Raw genomic sequence first — 18,064 nt, 5'->3', positions numbered from 1 at the left:
GTCTATTGTGTGTGTCTGTGTCTATGTGTGTCTGTGTGTGTGTCTCTGTGTGTGTATATCTGTTGGTGTCTATGTGTGTGTCTATGTGTCTGCATGTGTCTGTGTCTATTGTGTATGTTTTGTGTGCCTGTTGTGTGTCTGTGTGTTTCTGTATGTGTGTATCCGTGTGTCTGCTATGGCTGTGTCTGTTGCATGTCTAGGTGTGTCTGTATTTTGTGCATCTGTGTCTGTTGTGTGTGTTTGTGCATGTGTGTATCTGTGGGTCTATGTGTGTTTGTGTGTGTCTGTGGGTGTATCTGTGTGTGTTTTGTGTCTGTGTCTGTTGTGTGTGTGTGTAGCTGTGGGTCTATGTGTATCTATGTCTGCTGTATGTCTCTGTGGGTCTATGTGTGTTTGTATGTGTGTCTATATGTATGCGTCTGTGTGTCTGTGGGTGTATCTGTGTGTCTGTGCATGTCTGCAAACCCACATTACAGGACTGGAGGCAGAACTGAAACCTTCCAGAAAGATTCAGTAGGGCAGGGGAGGGAGGAGACAGAGGCTGCCCAAACCGTAGCCCTGGAAACCAGAGAGGCTTTACTTCCAGCAGGGACCTCGCTGGCTCCTGGAGGACCCTGGAGGATGAGGAGAGCTGACTGTGCACCCCCCCCCCCGCTGGGCTGCCCCTCTCGCTGCACCCTGAGTGTGGGCAGGGGGAGGGGGCATCTCCAGCCTGGCTTCAGAGCTGTGGTTTGCAGCAGACGCACTGCAGGGAGCGAGCCGAGTTCCTGAGAAGGGACCGATGCAGCTCACAGGGACTGCCCTGCCCCCCAACTCCCCAACCCCACTCCTCACACCCCCACCCTGGCCTGTGCTTGCTGTCCACACTGTCCCAGACCCCTGGGGGTGGCCTGGGGGGGCAGCTCCTCCTGTGTGGCTGCAGCAGAGGAAGAGTAGACGCCACACACCCCCTGCCTCCTCCCACTCCGGCCAGAAGTCTTCCCTGGGGCAGTGGGGCAGCCTGGGCTCCCCTGGGGCCCTGGCCAGGGATGTTCCTAGAGTCAACTTCCTTGCAGGTGCTGTGCAGCAGGAGGCGCCGTCGGGCTCCCCTGGGTGTGGGCTCCGGTGGTCCCTGGGTGAGCTCAGCCCTCAGGGGCTGGTTTTCAGGGAGTCCCTGCTGTCCACTCTCGGCTGACCCCTCTCGGGCTCAGAGTCACAACCTCCTCCCCATCTGAAAGCCCCTCTCTGTCACAGATGCTCGTCCAGCACTCTGGTCACACATCCTGCACAGGTCCCTTCTGCCTCGCCCCTCAGGCCACTGCCTGGACAGTGGCTGCCGAGTGGCCCCAGCACGGCCCTACCCCTGGCCCCCAGACAACCCAAGGCCCTGGACCCTGGGCTGTTCTGCAGGAGAGGGCATGGGAGGCCCACACCGGGACGGAGCTCAGCAGCTGCCTCCTGGCCTGCCCTCCGTGGGGGGCGTCTCCCGTGCAGGCCTTGGCCACAGGTTTTCCCAGCACACTTGCGCTCCCTGGATGTGACTGCCTCTGGGCCCTGAGTGCCCCCGTGGCCTGCCCCTCCCCCGAGGCAGTTCCCCTCGCGAGCCCCACAGGCTGCAGCCAGACTTCCACAGCCTCCCACGCACCCCTTGCCCCAGTCAGAGCTGCCTGCTGTGGTCATCCGGTGATAAGGGTGGGAGGCCGTGGTGGGCTCGGCGGCAGCTCGACCTCGCCCAGCTTCCCTTCCTGCTCCAAGCACACAGTGGACAGGGCCAGCGTCCTGGCATAGCGGGTAAAGCTGGCACCGGCAATGCCGGCATCCCATATGGGTACCGGTTCCAATCCAGCTCCCTGCTAACAGCCTGGGAAAGCAGCAGAAGATGGCTCAAGTGCTTGTGCCCCTGCACCCACCTGGGAGACCCGGGTGAGGCTCCCGGCTTCGGCCTGGCCCAGCGCTCTGAGCCATCTGGGGAGTGAACCAGCAGTTGGAGGACCTCTCTCTCTGTAACTCTGCCTTTCAAAGAAATAAATGAATCGTTTTTTAAAAGAAGGTAAGGCTTTTGTTGGGCCGGCGCCGCAGCTCAATAGTCTAATCCTCTGCCTGCGGTGCCGGCACACCGGGTTCTAGTCCCGGTCGGGGCACCAGTTCTAGTCCCGGTTGCCCCTCTTCCAGTCCAGCTCTCTGCTGTGGCCCGGGAGTGCAGTGGAGGATGGCCCAAGTGCTTGGGCCCTGCACCCCATGGGAGACCAGGAGAAGCTCCTGGCTCCTGCCTTCGGATCAGTGCGGTGCGCCAGCTGCATCGGCCATTGGAGGGTGAACCAACGGCAAAAGGAAGACCTTTCTCTCTGTCTCTCTCTCTCACTGTCCACTCTGCCTGTCAAAAAAATAATTTTTTTTTAAAAAAAGGAGGTAGGGTAGTCCTGCTTTCCATATGGTACCGGAAGCCAGACGCTGATGGGCAGACCCCGGAGAGTCAGAGGGAGGCGAGCTTAATTCTGAGCAGAATCCAGGAGTGAAGTCTTCCGGAAAAGGAGTCGAGGAAGAGCCCTTCCCTGCCAGGAGCGGGGGGGGGGGGAGCCAGTGCTCCGAGTCCCCCAGGGGAGGCCCCACCAGGGCAGTGGGGCACAGCCTGTGTGCACTCCCTGCGTGGGCTGAGGGTCAGCTCCTGCAGAGCCACTGTGAAACCCACACCAGAGCCCCCACAGACAGTGTCGGAGGGGACATTCGCCCACGTGACTCCGAGAGGCCTTGTCCAAAGCTGCCTTTGATGGCCAGCTTGGCCAGGCCTGACCTACAAGGGCCAGCTGGACTTCAGGCTGCTCTTCTGGAAAACCCAGGCTCCCCTTCTCATCCTCGGTCGGCCGGAAGGGCCCCACCCCACCTCCTCTGTCCCACAGAGACATGTGGCACAGCACAGAGCACCCGCAGAGCTCCTGCCTCCTCCTCCACACAGCGTTCAGCTCTGGCTCTCCTGGCCGCCCCCTCCTGGGTCTCCCAGAGTGCACGGCCTGCCTCCCACAGGCCCACCCCCTCCTCCTCGGGCCACCGAGAGCCCCTCCTCTGGCTGGAACACAAAGGGGACGGAGGCACCAGATGGCTGGGCTCGGGAGCTGGCCTGCAGAGGCCCTGCTGAGCCTTCGAGCCGTCCAAGCTGCTGCTTGCAGCGGCCCAGCTGGCAGAGGGGCAGGGCACAGGGCCAGCCTCCGCAGCACGAGGCCGGCTCCCAGCACGGCTGCCCCACACCGGGGAGCAGGGGAGTGTGTGGTGACTGCTCTTCCTCTGCTGCAGTCACACAGGAGGAGGGCCCCCCAGGCCCCCCCAGGCCACCCCAAGGGTGAGGTGATGAGGCAGCCACCACCCCTTCAGTGGAGCCAGGCTTCTTGTCCCATCATTGGCGCCATCTCCCCAACCCTTCGGTCAACTCGGCCCACTTGACAAAGAAACGAGGGCCAGAGGTTGCTCGGGAGCGGGCGAGCCTGGCTCAGTCCCCTTCCCAGTCAGGGCTCCCTCCAGCCTTGCCAAGGCAACGCCTGCAGACACGGCCCGTCATGACCTGGCTTTCACAGCAGGTGCTGGGGCCTCGTGAGACGGCTGGAGCAGGAGCTGGGTGGACGCCAGCTGCAGCTGCTTCTCCTCCCTTCCTTCGGGAAGCCCAAGGGTCCAGCTGTACTGCACAGAGCTAGAGAGGGCACTGCCCGTGTCCTCCTGGGGCTGCCAGCTCCACTGAGAGGAGACAGCATGGACTGGGACCTCCAGGTGAGACTGCTGCTCCCACAGCTTCCCAGGAAGTGACCGCCACACCTGCAGGAAATCAGTGTCCAGCCCTCGTGAGAGGCCCTGAACCTCTGTCAGTCCCTCAACTTCACCTGGCCTTCTTCCTCTCACCGCCAGCGCATGCTGCTTAGAGCCAGCCAGACCCTCTCCCCTGGTGAGCAACAGGCTCCTCTGTGAATGACAAGCTCCCATGGTGAGTGACAGGTTCCCATTATGAGTAACAGTCTCCCCTCTGGTGAGTGACAGGCCCCTCTGGCTAGTGACAGGCTCCCCTGGTGAGTGACAGGCTCCCCTCGTGAGTGACAGGCCCCTCTGGTGAGTGACAGGCTACTCTGGTGAGTGACAGGCTCCCATGGTGAGTGACAGACTCCCCTGGTGAGTGACAGGCTCCCCTGGTGAGTGACAGGCTCCCCTGGTGAGTGACAGTCTCCCATGATGAGTGACAGGCTCCCCTGGTGAGTGACAATCTCCCCTCATGAGTGACAGGCTCCGCTGGTGAGTGACAGGCTCCCCTGGTGAGTGACAGGCCCCTCTGGCTAGTGACAGGCTCCCCTGGTGAGTGACAGGCTCCCCTGGTAAGTGACAGGCTCCCCTGGTGAGTGACAGGCCCCTCTGGTGAGTGACAGGCTACTCTGGTGAGTGACAGACTCCCCTGGTGAGTGACAGTCTCCCCTCGTGAGTGACAGGCTCCCCTCGTGAGTGAGTCTCCCCTCATGAGTGACAGGCTCCCCTGGTGAGTGACAGTCTCCCCTCGTGAGTGACAGGCTCCCCTGGTGAGTGACAGGCTCCCCTCGTGAGTGACAGGCCCCTCTGGTGAGTGACAGTCTCCCCTCGTGAGTGACAGGCTCCCCTGGTGAGTGACAGGCTCCCCTCGTGAGTGACAGGCTCCCCTGGTAAGTGACAGGCTCCCCTGGTGAGTGACAGGCCCCTCTGGTGAGTGACAGGCTACTCTGGTGAGTGACAGACTCCCCTGGTGAGTGACAGTCTCCCCTCGTGAGTGACAGGCTCCCCTCGTGAGTGAGTCTCCCCTCATGAGTGACAGGCTCCCCTGGTGAGTGACAGTCTCCCCTCGTGAGTGACAGGCTCCCCTGGTGAGTGACAGGCTCCCCTCGTGAGTGACAGGCCCCTCTGGTGAGTGACAGTCTCCCCTCGTGAGTGACAGGCTCCCCTGGTGAGTGACAGGCTCCCCTCGTGAGTGACAGGCTCCCCTGGTGAGTGACAGGCTACTCTGGTGAGTGACAGGCTCCCCTCGTGAGTGACAGTCTCCCCTCGTGAGTGACAGGCTCCCATGGTGAGTGACAGGCTACTCTGGTGAGTGACAGGCTCCCCTGGTGAGTGAGAATCTCCCCTCGTGAGTGACAGGCTCCCCTGGTGAGTGACAGGCTCCCCTTGTGAGTGACAGGCTCCCCTGGTGAGTGACAGGCTCCCCTCGTGAGTGACAGTCTCCCCTCATGAGTGACAGGCTCCCCTGGTGAGTGACAGGCTCCCCTGGTGAGTGAGAATCTCCCCTCGTGAGTGACAGGCTCCCATGGTGAGTGACAGGCTCCCCTTGTGAGTGACAGGCTCCCTGGTGAGTGACAGGCTCCCCTGGTGAGTGACAGGCTCCCCTCGTGAGTGACAGGCTCCCCTCGTGAGTGACAGGCTCCCCTGGTGAGTGAGAATCTCCCCTCATGAGTGACAGGCCCCTCTGGTGAGTGACAGGCTCCCCTGGTGAGTGACAGGCTCCCCTGGTGAGTGACAGGCCCCTCTGGTGAGTGACAGGCTCTCCTCCTGAGTGACAGGCTCCCCTGGTGAGTGACAGGCTCCCCTGGTGAGTGACAGGCTCCCCTCATGAGTGACAGGCCCCTCTGGTGAGTGACAGGCTCCCCTGGTGAGTGACAGACTCCCCTCGTGAGTGACAGGCTCCCCTGGTGAGTGACAGGCTCCCCTCGTGAGTGACAGGCTCCCCTGGTGAGTGACAGGCTCCCCTCATGAGTGACAGGCTCCCCTGGTGATGACAGGCTACTCTGGTGAGTGACAGGCTCCCCTCGTGAGTGACAGGCTCCCCTGGTGAGTGACAGGCTCCCCTGGTGAGTGAGAATCTCCCCTCGTGAGTGACAGGCTCCCCTTGTGAGTGACAGGCTCCCCTGGTGAGTGAGAATCTCCCCTCGTGAGTGACAGTCTCCCCTGGTGAGTGACAGACTCCCCTCGTGAGTGACAGGCTCCCCTGGTGAGTGAGAATCTCCCCTCGTGAGTGACAGGCTCCCATGGTGAGTGACAGGCTCCCCTTGTGAGTGACAGGCTCCCTGGTGAGTGACAGGCTCCCCTGGTGAGGGACAGGCTCCCTGGTGAGTGACAGGCTCCCCTGGTGAGTGACAGGCTCCCCTCGTGAGTGACAGGCTCCCCTGGTGAGTGACAGGCTCCCCTCATGAGTGACAGGCCCCTCTGGTGAGTGACAGGCTCCCCTGGTGAGTGACAGGCTCCCCTCATGAGTGACAGGCCCCTCTGGTGAGTGACAGGCTCTCCTCCTGAGTGACAGGCTCCCCTCGTGAGTGACAGGCTCCCCTGGTGAGTGACAGGCTCCCCTCGTGAGTGACAGGCCCCTCTGGTGAGTGACAGGCTCTCCTCCTGAGTGACAGGCTCCCCTCGTGAGTGACAGGCTCTCCTGGTGAGTGACAGGCTCCCCTCATGAGTGACAGGCCCCTCTGGTGAGTGACAGGCTCCCCTGGTGAGTGACAGACTCCCCTCGTGAGTGACAGGCTCCCCTCGTGAGTGACAGTCTCCTCTGGTGAGTGACAGGCTACTCTGGTGAGTGACAGGCTCCCCTGGTGAGTGACAGACTCCCCTCATGAGTGACAGGCTCCCGTCGTGAGTGACAGGCTCCCCTGGTGAGTGACAGGCTCCCCTCGTGAGTGACAGGCTCCCCTGCTGAATGATAGGCTCTCAAGGTGAGTGACAGGCTCACCCAGGTCCAGGCCACCACCAGCCCCCACCTAAGGCCACTTTCCATTTACTGGTGACAAATGACCTCCACACACACTGTTCCCCATCAGCACTGACCCTGCTCTGAGTCGCCTGGCAGGGGCTTGACCTAGGTCCCTTCCTTGTCACCTGAGTGACAGAATAGAAGCAGCGTTCAGGTAATGCCCCCCTGGACCACCCAGAACCCCGCTTACCCTGGGGACGCCAGGCAGGGGCTGTCTGATTTGATGGATGCTGACGGAAACATCCGTCCACCCGCACAAGGCTACAGCCGATGGGTGGGGATTGGGACTCAACCCCAGGGCTCTGGACCCCATGGTGCCAGCCCCTAAAACCCACCTCGAATCTAGGTGTCCCCCCTCTGTTGCCCTGGCCAGGTTGGCACCACCCACGATGCAGGCCTGGCCTCCCCTTTCTCTCTCAAGAGACTGCCCCTCCCTCACGGCCGGCAGGGATCCGGCCCCTGGGCCTGGTCCCCCACGGCCACACCAGCCCCTGCCTGCCCCAGGCTGCTCCCTGCCCTGGGCGCCTCGCACTTGGGCCTCCCCTCCATCTGCGCCGGGCCGTCCCCTCTCCGCTCTTACAGCTTCTGGAAGTTCTTTAACTGCTGCTGGGGTTTTTGTTTGCTTTGTTCTTCCCCATGAATCCACAGAAGCTTCACAAGACGGTTGCATGAGATTCCCGGTGGCATGCCACGCGCCCAGAGAGCCGTGGCCAGCGGCCCTCACCATCACTTCATCCCCCAGACCACATGTCTTAGTGCAGCCTGAAGGAGCCATCGCAAGGTCTTGGGACTCCATCCCACTGCCACCTCTTCCAAGAAGTCCTCCTGAATCCCAGCCACCCAAGTCTTCCTGGATGCCCCTCCCACTCTCACTACTAATCACATGCCAGTCACACACCCTGTGACCACCTGTCACCGCCTGTCCAACTTGTGGGAGCCCCTGTGCGTCAGGCAGGGGCTGTCAGCCTTCCTTCTTCCTGCAAAGCAGAAAAGCACCCAGTGGGTGTTTGGTGGGAAAGTGCTGAACGTGCATCTTCAAGGGGACCCCCAAATCCCAGGCGGGGAAATGGGATCAGAAAAGAGGGCTGAGGGAAGAGGCAGGCAGGTGGACAGGGCGGGCTCCGTGTCTGTCCGTCTCCAGGCTGATCAGGGGCCACCGGGCACGGACCCAAGGAGCCTAGCCCATGTCACATGATCTGTGTCTAGGCCTCCTGGCAACACCCCACGGCTTCAGTAGGTGCAGAGTGGGGTGTAGTAGGAACACCACTGTCGGCAGGTTGAACTGTGGCCCCTGGACATCCCGGCTGCTTGTCTGGGCCCCGTCCCCTATCCTGATGACCTTCCTGCCACAGCCAGAAGATGACCCTCACCCTGGACAGGAGACGCACGTCTGCTGGCCTGGAGCCCAGGTGCAGCTGAGTGACTGGTGAGTGTGGCTGGACGCCCGACTCGGCCTCTGCCCAGCACAGCTGCTGTGATGAGGTGGCACCCACAGGGCCTTGGCACAGCCGCAGTAGGCTTCAGAAGCCACCGACCGAGTCTCTCTGAACTACGAGCCACACGATGTATACATGTGGCTCTACAAGTTCCTCTTTGTAACTGGTCAGAACACTGTTTCCTAAGGGTGCTCATTTGTCAGACAGCAGCTACAACGGTCAAGCACCAGACAATTCCACTTGTGGTCAGCAGAGCCCAGGCCGCACAAGGCAGGGGCAACAGAGGAAGCACTTGGGTGTCCCTGGGCACAAACAGGAGTGGGGAGAGAATGGAGTGGGAAGAGTGAGGACAACCAGAAAGGACTCAGTTCACAGAAGAGGGGAGTGAGGACGCGGCTGGGACGCCCAGGGAAGGCTGCAGACTGTGCGCTGGGCAAGGAGTCTATGTGTACACAGGACAGGGACATGGCAGGTAGACAGACAGGGTGGAGACAGGCTGTGTCCTGGACACAGGAGTCTGTGAGCACACAGGACAGGGACATGGCATGTGGATGGACAGGGTGGAGACAGGCTGTGTCCTGGACACAGGAGTCTGTGAGCACACAGGACAGGGACACGGCAGGTGGACAGACAGGGTGGAGACAGGCTGTGTCCTGGACACAGGAGTCTGTGAGCACACAGGACAGGGACATGGCATGTGGATGGACAGGGTGGAGACAGGCTGTGTCCTGGACACAGGAGTCTGTGAGCACACAGGACAGGGACACGGCAGGTGGACAGACAGGGTGGAGACAGGCTGTGTCCTGGACACAGGAGTCTGTGAGCACACAGGACAGGGACATGGCATGTGGATGGACAGGGTGGAGACAGGCTGTGTCCTGGACACAGGAGTCTGTGAGCACACAGGACAGGGACACGGCAGGTGGACGGACAGGGTGGAGACAGGCTGTGTCCTGGACACAGGAGTCTGTGAGCACACAGGACAGGGACATGGCATGTGGATGGACAGGGTGGAGACAGGCTGTGTCCTGGACACAGGAGTCTGTGAGCACACAGGACAGGGACATGGCATGTGGATGGACAGGGTGGAGACAGGCTGTGTCCTGGACACAGGAGTCTGTGAGCACACAGGACAGGGACATGGCATGTGGATGGACAGGGTGGAGACAGGCTGTGTCCTGGACACAGGAGTCTGTGAGCACACAGGACAGGGACATGGCATGTGGACAGACAGGGTGGAGACGGCTCTGGCAGGAACTGGCCCTGAGGCCTCTCTGAGGACCTGGCAGACAAAGGGTAAGTACCCCATAGGTGGCAGAGACCAGGGAAGGATAATGGATTGGGTGACACGGACAGTGGGATCGAGAGGAAGGGAGGCATCCCGCAGCTGGCCAGGGGCTGTCGGCTACACAGGGAGCCCGTGAGCCTGTGGTCGTGAGCTTGGCTTTAGATAGAAATGTTCAAAGGACATGGACCTGAACCAGTCCACAGAGCCCTGGAGGGGAGGTCACCCACTGGCACCTGCCACGGGACACTGCTGGCTCACACAGCTGCTCCCTCCGCACGGACTCTCAGCGGGGCCACCTCTGAGACTGCCGTGGCCAGCCCAAGGCAGACAGCATGGCTGCTTCTCCTGAGCCCACCGCAGTTCAGCTGCACCGGCAGCTGCTGGGCCAGCCTTCTGCTCTGGGTCTGTGACTTTCGCCTGTGTGTGTAAGAGGGCAGGGGGGTGCAGACACAGGCCTGAGGCAGAGCAGCTCCAGTGGGTCCCAGCCTGCTCCGGGGGCAGCTCAGGGGAATCCCCTACCCTGCGCCAAGGGGGCTGTTGGGCCCCATGGCACTGTGCTGATAAGGTCATGGAGGATTGTGGGAATTCCAGACCTAGAAAATCCCGACCCAGAACCTCCCAGAAGAGGGTGGGGAGAAGAAACAGGGTCACACTGCAGTCGGGGTACAGACCGGGCTCTGAGACGCCCGAACTTTCTCCAGTGAAGACAAGCACTTCCGAGCAGAGTCCTGGCCAACAGGCTGGCCGGCTCCCTCCCTCAGTTCCCCCAGCCCTGCTCAGGCCAGCCCCTGGCCCTCCTGCTGAGGAGGGTCCTCCTTGGTGAGAGACTTAGGAGGTAAGATCCCCGGGCTCATTTTCCTCAAGAGACCCCAACCCTAACCCCTTCAGACACAGCTGCCCGGTGCCAGCAGCAGTAATGCCTGCAGCATGCACACACAAACACACACACGCGCGCGCGCGTGTACTCACACACACGTGTGCACTCACACACATGCACACGCACACACGCACACACTCACACACATACCACCTGTGCTACAAGGAGCAGGCCTGGCCCCTGGGGAAGGTGCTGCTCCCGGGGTGATGGAGCCGTGGGTGTCCAGGGCCTCATCCCGCCCACCTTGCTTCTGGCTGCCCCCAGGAAAAGCTGTGGCTCAGAGAGTCCAGGGCACTTGCAGACCGGTCCTGCCCCTTCAGCTGCTCCCCAGGGAGGAAGGCGTGGGTGGGGGAGGGCGGCAGGGAGCCCTCAGGCGAGGGGATGCTGGGCTTGGTTTTTCGTTTCTGTTTTCCTTCCCAAGGCCAGCAGCCCACTCAGGGCCAGGCTACGCACGAGGGAGATGTGGAGGCGGGAGCGCCACTTCCCACCTGACCTCCGCTGTGCCAGCTGTCACCAGCCAGCAGGGAGGAGCCGGGAGCCTCTGCAGCCAGCACTCTGCCTCTCCTGGCTGTGAGTTGCCGACCTGAAAAACCAGACTTTCTGCCAACTGACCCTCTGCCCTTCCAGGCAGCCTCCGGCCTCTCTCCCTCCGCGAGGCAAAGAACCTGCAAGGATAAGGCCCAGGGGACCACAAGCCGGCCATGGGCTCCTGAGCTGTACAGCTCTGGCCTGAGGTTAGGCATGGCCTCATCTGACACCCCACATTACGGACGGGCAACTGAGGTCTGGAGAGGGAGGCCCCCAGTCACCGCTGACTGGAGGAAGTGAGATCAGAGCCGGGCACCCCGAGCTCCATCAGTCCTTCAAAAGCACCTGCCCCTTGATTATGTTTGCAACTGGGGTCCGACCCTAGACACAGAGTTATTTTAAAAAGCCTGGCGTTACAGAGCTCAGACACCAAATACTCTCAACTTTTGGGAAGCTTTTGCCCCTGGTAAAGGACAGCGTCTTATCCCATCCCTGAAGCCACGTCTCAGCTGTGCAGCTTGGGAAATGGGCCAGAAAGAGGTGCTCCCAGTGTCGACGTGAAGGGTGAGGGAAGGGCTCCCATGTCTGGACCCCTTGCCCACTGCTCGGCCTCCTGGGAGCACGCACGTCCCTGCCTCTAACCACACGCGGCTGCCGCTCGTGGTGAGGCCTCACTCAGAGCTGGACCCACTCTGCACTTAGCTGAGCCAAGTCCTGCGTCCCTGCCCTGCCGCTCTGGGGAGCAGCTGTGCTTCCCTTGTCCTGTCCTCTCCCCCTCTGTCCCCTGCCCCTCTCCCAGCTTCTCCATGCCCTCAGGGGAAGAGCGTTCCCCCAGAGAGGAGAGACGACCTGCTGGAGCCCTCTGCCCCGGAGTGGCTCCCAGGCTCAGAGCCGGCGGGCATTGTGGTGGAGCAGTGGTGCCGGGGCCCAGACCCCAGCGCTGCTGGTTCAGCCTGTGGGGCTGTGGGTAGGCACTGCAAGCTCCCGGGTGATTCCTATGCCTCCTGCCTGGCCAAGAAACCACACCCTGAGCCGCGTGACGAAGGACACAACCCTCGTGACCCACGGACTGGCGGCTGGGGGACGGGGCCTTCCCCAGGTAGGAGAGGAGACTGGGGCTTGGAGGGAGTCACCGGCCACTCTCGTCAGTCTTGTGCATGTGCAGGCAATGCTCACCCTGGGATGAGGGTGGCAGCTTGGGAGCCACGACCCTGGAGGTCAAAGTCGGGGGGAACTCGGTGGCCCATTCCTTGTCTGCCCTCCCTGCTGTCCAAAGTCCTCCACCTTTGGCTTGGGTAGGGTACCACAGCTGGGTAGGGGCTGGGAAAGGGCAGGCCACTGGGGGCAAATGCTGGGTCTCTGAGGGCACCAGACTGCCAGGCAGGGGGACCCCAGGGCACTGCTCTCCACTCTGTGCAGGCAGAGACCCCAGGGCACTGCAATCCACAACTCACTTATCAGGCAGAGGGACCCCAGGGCAGTGGGCTCCACAGCTCACTGTCCAGACAAGGGATCCCAGGGCACTGGGCTCCATAGCTCACTGTCCAGAGAGAGGGCCCCAGGGCACTGCACTCCACAGCTCACTGTCCAGGCAGAGGGACCCAGGACACTGCACTCCACAGCTCACTGTCAAGGCAGGAGGACCCCAGGGCACTGCGCTCCACAGCTCACTGTCCAGACAGAGGGACCCCAGGGCACTGCACTCCTCAACTCACTGTCCAAGCAGAGGGAACCCAGGGCACTGCAGTCCACAGCTGACTGTCCAGGCAGAGGGACCCCAGGGCACTGCACTCCAGAGCTCACTGTCCAGGCACAGGGGGACCCCAGGGGACCGGGCTCCAAGCTCACTGTCCAGGCAGGGGGACCCCAGGGCACTGCACTCCACAGCTCACTGTCCAGGCAGAGGGACCCCAGGCACTGGGCTCCACAGCTCACTGACCAGACAGGGGGACCCCAGGGCACTGCACTCCACAGCTCACTGTCCAGGCAGAGGGACCCCAGGGCACTGTACTCCACAGCTACTGTGCAGGCAGAGGGACCCCAGGGCACTGCACTCCACAGCTCACTGTCCAGGCAGAAGGACTCCAGGCACTGCACTCCTCAACTCACTGTCCAAGCAGAGAGAACCCAGGGCACTGGGCTCCACAGCTCACTGTCCAGGCAGAGTTACCCCAGGGCACTGCACTCCACAGCTCACTGTCCAGGCAGAAGGACCCCAGGGCACTGCAGCCCACAGCTCACTGTCCAGGCAGGGGGACCCCAGGGCACTGCCGTCCACAACTCACTTATCAGGCAGAGGGACCCAAGGCACTGCACTCCACTGCTCACTGTCCAGGCAGGGGAACCCCAGGGCACTGCACTCCACTGCTCACTGTCCAGGCAGGTGGACCAGAGGGCACTGGGCTCCACAGCTCACTGTCCAGACAGAGGGACCCCAGGGCACTGCAGTCCACAGCTCACTATCCAGGCAGAGGGACAACAGGACACGGGGCTCCACAGCTCACTGTATAAGCAGAGGGACCCCACGGCACTGCACTCCACAGCTCACTGTCCAGGTAGCAAGGGGCCCTGGGCCTTGATCACATACCACTGCCTAGGCACAGGACAGGGAGATGTATGCAGGGTTGCAGCAAATACCAATGTGTGGCCGGTGGGAGACTACTGCCCCTCACGCCTCCTGGGCCCCCTCAGCCAGGTTCCCAGGGTTGGCCCCTGTCCGTGTCCCAGCCAAGACGTGGTTGTCTTGGGGTGACAGAGCCTTCACAGGACAACAAACCTCCCTGCAGGCCATGAGCACAGGGAGTGGGGCCCTTGTGCTCAAATGCAAGGCAGGCCCAGCGCTCCTGAGGCCTCCCTGGGGAGCCAGTGGCTGAGGCCAGGTGCCTGCCCTGCAGGGGGCAGGGGACGCATAAGTCAGTTACCGGACAGCTGTGCAGAGCTCTCCTCCCATACCCTCTCCAGCTCCCGTGTCGTAAGGCCAGAGCTGTCCTCTTAGTTTTTATTGCCTGGGACTTTTAGCTATTTTGGATGGTGGAACATGGAGAAGCCCTGGGCTTTCCTCCACCACAAAAGGACGTCACCTGGGAGAGGTTGTGGAGCCGACGGAAAGCAGAGAGCTTGAGACGTCCCAGGCTCACCCCGCCCCTGGGGACAGAGCACCCCCACGTGCCCACGCCCCGGGAGCGGCACACTTGGCCCCTCCCTGCCTCCACACCCTGCACACCTTCCCTTCTGCCTGTCTCCCACCTGCAGGCCTGTTGTAAGACTCAGCAGCCACTGTTTGCAGACTGCTCCAGAGATCCCTGTGTCACATGACCAAGCCACCTCCCGCTCCGCGGGCCTGGAGCAGGCTCAGCTGTGCTCGTGCCCGAGGCCTTGCAGCCAGGGCCCAGCAGGCTTCCTGGTCCTGCGTGAACCACAACACACCCTCACGTGTTACACAACCTCGAGCGCCAGGCGTCTTGCTGCCCATCTTTCAGCTGAGGAGACAGAAGCAGAGACAGAAGTAATGAGCTTGGAGCCAGGACGGTGATGGTGACAGCACCCAGCTGTCCCCCCCCCCCCCCCCCCATACACAGATACAAAGGCTATCATCAGGTGCATCTGGCGACTGGTCCCAGGAAGCAGAAGCAGAGACAGAGGTAACGAGCTTGGAGCCAGGATGGTGACAGTGATGGTGATGGTGATGGTGATGGTGATGGTGATGGTGACGGTGACATCACCCGGCTGTCCCCCAACACACACAGCCACAAAGGCTTATCGTCAGGTGCATCTGGGGACTGGTCCCAGGAGGCAGAAGCAGGAAAGGCAAGAGCACCCTGGAGGGAGTCCCCGAGTCCCAGCTCTTTACTCAACCCTTGGGGACACAGCAAACTAAAGCACACCCCAGGATGACCCCTGGGAAGAAAGGGGAAAGCACACAGGCCGTCCAGTGGGCTGGGGGTCCGTGGGCCCCTCAGACACAGGCAGAACGTCCTGCACAAGCAGGCTGCCAGCTGTGGCTGGAAAGCTGTCACCACACTAACTGGCATCTCCCCCACTAACAGCTTCTCGTGTTGCATGTGTGAAATCATGCAGAGCTACCAGAGGAGGGGGCTGAGCCCCTAAGGAGATGGACAGTCTCCAGGAGACCCCTGCTATCTCCATGGGCCCCAAGCCAATCAACATACGTATGTGAAACCCCTGTCCAATGGGCACCCCAGTAGGATGACCAATGAACAGACAGCAATGCCTTAAAAACCCGGGACACTTCCTCAAAGCCAGTGACCAGCTCGGGCACTCTGCCTGCTCTCCTCTTGGGCCAGACACTTTTCTGTCTCTTGCCAATCAAATAAAAAAGTTTCTTTTCTGTCTAATAGAAGTTTCTGCCTCTTTGCAAGTTATTTGCCAGCTTTTTATTTCTATACCGAGCTGAGGAAAAGAACCCACAGCACTCGCTCTCGCAGCCGCCACCCCCTCCACGACAGGTAACACTCTGCTTCCCTGTTGGCAAGAGCTGCCCACCAGGGAGCAGTGTCCCTGTCCTTGGGAGCCTGCCCAGAGCTGGGAACGCTGCACAGAATGACCGCAGCAGCAGAGGTGGGAGTTGAGGCTCGGTGGGCCACGCCCCGGCCTGGGACCCCTGCATCCTCTATTGGAGCGCTCGCTCAAGCCCCAGCTACTCCACTCCTGAATTGGAGTTGGAGTGCTCGCTCCAGTCCCAGCTACTCCACTTCTGTGTTGGAGTTGGAGTGCTCGCTCAAGCCCCAGCTACTCCACTTCTGTGTTGGAGTGCTCGCTCCAGTCCCAGCTACTCCACTTCTGCATTGGAGTGCTCGCGCAAGTCCCAGCTACTCCACTTCTGACCCAGTGTCCCACTGATGCATGCTGGGAGGCAGTGGGTGATGGCTCAAGTGCCTGGGCTCCTGCCACCCACATAGGAGACCTGGAGAGGTCCTGGCTCCTGGTTCCAGACAGCTGTTGTGGACATTCAGCTAGTAACCAGCGGATAGAAGCTCGCTCTCTCGCTCGCTCCCACTCTCTCTCTCCCCCATCTCTGTCGTTCTGCCCTTCAAATAGATGAATGTAAACATTTAAAGAAAGACTCCACACAGAGGAGCCTGGAAGAGCTGCCAACACAGGCGGCAGCCGGCGCACAGAGGGGCCCTGCGTGTCACCAGGGCCCTCGGGAAGAGCCAAGAGTGGATCACAGCGCACTGCTCCCGTGCCTGCCTTCCACAGGTCTTTATTTCCTGGCACTATGTGGAGACCCCAGGGTTTCGCAGGAAGGAAGATCCTTGCTCTCCTGGAGCCCACATTCCTGAAGGAATGCTGGCTCCCCAGCAGCCCTTTTGCACATCCTGGGAAGCCCCAGGAACCTCGCTTCTTTCCAGGGAGACAAAGGATCCCAGTCCACACTCTGTGCAGGCCACACTAATGGGGTGTTTGTGCACACTCCCCTGGGGCAGAGAAGGAGCTCCTGGCTGCTGTAACCAGGGCACGGAGGTGGGCTCCCCTGGGACAAGGAGAAGGCATTCGCAGCTGTCATAACTAGGGCTTACGTACACTCCCCTGGGGGATGGAGAAGGGACTCCGTGTCAGGAGGCCTCCCTGCACAAGTCAGACCCCTGCTCACCTGAAGGCCTCAGCAGGCGTTGGGGTGAGTGGGGCAGCCAAGCTCCAGGGGGAAGAACCCGGCTCTGGGTGTGGATGGTGCCGGAATTTGAGGCCTGGCAGGAAGGCAGGGAAAGGGCTACAAAGCTCGAGCATCCAGTACTGGGAGGTCTGGATTCTTCTGAACATGGACACCAGCTTGTCTCCGTCCTCCAAGTCCATGTGGTCTTGACCATCTCAACCTCGGAGGAAGATAAAACCAAACAGGCCCACGCAGGCTGGGATGACACGTGCAGGCAAAGGGCCTCGGGCTTGGGGCCTGAGTTGTCTGGGTCACATGTCAATCACTCACTCTTCAAAATCTGGCAAGACACAGGGCTCACCCTCGGCCACGCTGCTTGTAGTCCGTTCACCCTCTCTTCCACCTCTGCCAGCCTCCAGCTCAGCCCCTCCCCCAGGGGCGCCTCCTGGTGTCGGCAGCATGGGGCCCCCAAGCCCCGGGAAGGTGCCTCCACCCTTGTTCGGCTCTGGGACACACTTGCCAGGGCTTTCCATCTGGAATCCACCAGCAGGAGCTCATCCCAGAAACGCAGCCTGGGCCTGGCTGCCTCCCTCATGGGGCCTGTCGATCCCACTGATTGCCTGGCTTCCGTTCAGAGAGGATCAAAGGCAGACCAGAGCATGGGGCGCACAAGCAGCCCCTACACACATTTAGTCCCCCTCAGCACGCGCGGCCGTCACGCGCACGGAGGCGTCCAGGAGCCAGGGCATCCCCAGAGTTCTGCTCCCCACCAAGCAGGAAGTGAGGACAGCCAAGGCTTCCGGCCCTGACCCTGGGGACCGATGTTCTTCCCTGGGATCTGCCCTCACCCCATCAAAGTGTCCCGGTCCTGGATCCCCTTCCTCCAGCCTCCGTCTGTGCTGTTCAGGGGACGGTGATTCAAGGGCGCCCATTTCTGCAAAGGCAGCATCTGCCCTGCACTGCAGTGAGCCCTAAAAATCATGCTTCAAAACCAGAATGTCCCACAGGAAGTCCTGGGCTGGTAGGACACATGGTCAGGGGTCAGAGGTGTCCCTTCCCTCCCCAAGACCCCTGGAATCATGCCCAAGTCCTCCCAAGTTACGAGAGGTGCTCCCCAGAAGGACGTCCTGGGCCTAAGAGTCCACAGATCCACACTGCAGGCTCCTCTGGGACACACAGACACCAGCAAGGCAGCGTTCCCACCCCAGGACGCTCAGGAAGCAGGCAGAACTGACTTCTGAGCAGACGAGACCCTCGGGACCCCTGGCCCACCGCCTGCTCCCCTACACGTGCTGGGTCACTGCAGCTGCTGGAGGCTTCCCAAGGGCTGCACACGCACTGGGCTCTGGGCGTTCCTGAGCCCCCACCTGCTCCATCCCCAGGCTCCTGGGCAGATCTGCCTGCTGAGCCCGGGCCCCCTGCCCGACACTCGTCTTTCTCAAGGACCCAGGGAGATAAAGTCTCCCAGCATGCTCTTGGATCTCAGTGACAGCTTGTTTTGACTCACCTCTTGCCTCCTCCTACAGGGCTGGCCTTGAATGGCTGGGCGAGCAAGGGGTGAGCGACAGGGACCAAGCTAGGTGATAAGGGCGGAGGCAAGTAG

The sequence above is a fragment of the Oryctolagus cuniculus genome, chromosome 13, assembly GCF_051225735.1.
Source record: "Oryctolagus cuniculus isolate XC-2025 breed Fujian yellow rabbit chromosome 13, ASM5122573v1, whole genome shotgun sequence".
Lineage (NCBI taxonomy): Eukaryota > Metazoa > Chordata > Mammalia > Lagomorpha > Leporidae > Oryctolagus > Oryctolagus cuniculus.
Note: the sequence above shows the minus strand (reverse complement) of the source record.